Here is a 2,756-nt window from a genome sequence, read left to right on the forward strand (position 1 = left end):
CAAGATGGAGACCAGTAGGGAAGAAGATAAGTCCCGTAAAATTAAGAGACTTTGTCGAATTGTAATTTTGTGATTGTAATTCTGTACATTTAATTAAGTTATTGTTAATTGTTATTGGTTTATTGTAAGTGGCAATTGTTCGGAACGAACAATACTAAGGAAGGGGCAGTGTTGCGTCATCGAGGTCACGTGACTGGTGTGGCGCCACCTATTTTCTAGAACTATCCTGTACCTTGGCGAATGCTCTAGTATTTACTAGATATAGGGTAATCTGGTATATAAAAGAGGGTGACAACGTGACGGAATAATAATGTGTGTGTTGGTAATGAGTAATTGAACTGCAGTCAGAGAGAGACGTATTGTTGAAGTTAACGTTCGTTCGTTATAGTGTTTGTTTTAGCGCGAATATTGAAATTAAGTGTATCGTAAAGTTATATTCAGAAAGAATAAACCAATTTTATTAAGTAAGGACTTGTGTCGCTAAAGTTTCGTCGGAACGAAGTTACGGAAAATCAATTAACAAACGGAGACGTAACAATATGCTAATTATACACGTACTTTAAGTTTATAAGAAACTTCTTGTGTACTTCGTGATTTATTCTCCTGAAGATGGTGGAATTATTTCCACCGAAACATGTAGAGTTTTTAAAGTTTCTTTTAATTTATATTTTTTAAACTTTACAAATAAATTATTGTGCTAGATTCAATCACAAGAGAAAAAAATGTACTGTACTATGATAGAGAGAATTTTGGATAAACAACTGACCATAATTGCAGAACAACAACTGAACTTCACATTTCCTTAAACAAATTGCTATCTGAGCTAATGTTACTTGTTTCTGGATAGAAAACAGTTAATTTCATGTGTTGGCTTTATCCCCACATTACACAACTCTAATGCACTATACCTTATCTGTAGTAAATAATATAACATCACTTACGTATACCTCCATTATTCTTTCTGCAACATACACCTATGCAGTCCACTGTTCCTGAGCCTTCTCTGGCTGGCATCAGATAACTTTCACATAAATGTAGTTCACCTGTTGGACAGTTATTAAATGACTAAAACTTTCTGCATTCAAAGGATACCAATGCCAAAACCAAGGTTTGAGACAACTGCCTTCATTCTCTGGTTAGCACTACCAAGACATAGTTGGACACTACCTTTCCATTCACACATAGTCTATCACTGATCGCCAGAATGAAGTCAGTGTTAACTGGCTAAAGTGGTGGCCGGCTCATGTTCCTGATATATGGCAAGAGGAACTAGCATATTTACAGCTACTATATCAACCAAGAACTCGATCTCAGGTTCATGTATCTTCAATCACATACCACGTACCAACGAGCCTTGAGAGAGTTGAGCTGACGACCACACCTTTTGGTGCAAGCTATCTGCTGCATTCCCTCCTGAGATTGTGGCCAGTTCTGTCTTGGATTCCGTTAGCTTTGTGGAGCTGAAGCAGCAACATTTATTACTTACTGTTTATTCTTCTGTACCTGCTAAGTATTCAGTCAAAACTAATAGCTTTGCCTACCTTGCTGCATAGCAAGATATGTGCTGCATACTTTAAGTGAGCTAAATGTCCACACCCAAAGTGTCCACTTTGTACTCCCTTCTGGAGTGACTTTCAGTTGGTGGCATTATTGAAATTGGCTAAAGGACAAATGTAATGGGAGGACCAGGGGAGCTCTGCCCCTTTACTGAAAACCAGTGAGGTTGTATCACAATGCCTTAATGTGTTGTCTGCTGGTTATCCTCGAGGGCTTTGTGTCGGTTGTATAGCTATGACAGCGACTAGTGAAAACATCTTCCTCTCCTGATGAGGTATCATTGCCTTACCAAGTAATCCCTCGGCAAACTTATTTATGAGGATATCTTCGTGATCTGCCAAAACCATTGCAGGGTATGCTTTACTATGCAAATGTTGCAATCGTCAAAATAAGTGATCAAATTCTCGGTGGCACCTCTCTTTGAAGCCTTTAACTCAGCTTAATGGATAACTTTTTCCATCATGTTGAATCATCAGTACAAATCAACTACAACTTTGTCCCAGTCCCTGTGTTGCTCCTCACACAAGTACTCGAGGGGAAACAAAAATCCAATGCAAGGGATTAAGTATGCTGATGGTATCCACTGCACGTAAGTCATTTAGATTTGTGTAGATGGGGTAGGAAGGATTAGGTACTCTTGCAGTTATATTTATAAGGAAATTGAAATCAATGTGGATAGAATGTGATGAGCTAATTGCTTCAAAGAGAATTCATTAGAAAAAGTCCTTAGTGGTGATTGAATTTAGTTTTGAGATAATGAGGGGTATGGCTCAAATTCAAGTATTTTTCAAGACGAAGCCTAAAGGAAAATTTTACAGAAACACTACTGGTTATATTACAAATATCACTCTGGTCGTTCTTCAGACTTGACTTTATATGTTAAGGGTTTATGTTATGTAAACAGGTAATGAATGGTTAAACACATAGTATACATGTTAATGCTTTTCATTTTCTTTTTTTATGTGTGACGAGAGGTGTGTGCCAGAAGAAGAAAGTATTCAACATTTGACCTTGCATAGTGGGAGCTTTAAGTAATGAATGATGCAATGTGAGCTAATTTTCTGAGTTTTGAAACCCTTTCACGTACAGTACCTTAGGTGTAGTTTTTGACGCGTCTTTAGTCTTCACTCTTCCAAAATGTTTATATTGTTACGTCTCCGTTTGTTAATTGATTTTTCCGTAACTTCGTTCTAACGAAA

The sequence above is a fragment of the Limulus polyphemus genome, unplaced genomic scaffold (assembly GCF_000517525.1).
Source record: "Limulus polyphemus unplaced genomic scaffold, Limulus_polyphemus-2.1.2 Scaffold407, whole genome shotgun sequence".
In the NCBI taxonomy this organism is placed as follows: domain Eukaryota; kingdom Metazoa; phylum Arthropoda; class Merostomata; order Xiphosura; family Limulidae; genus Limulus; species Limulus polyphemus.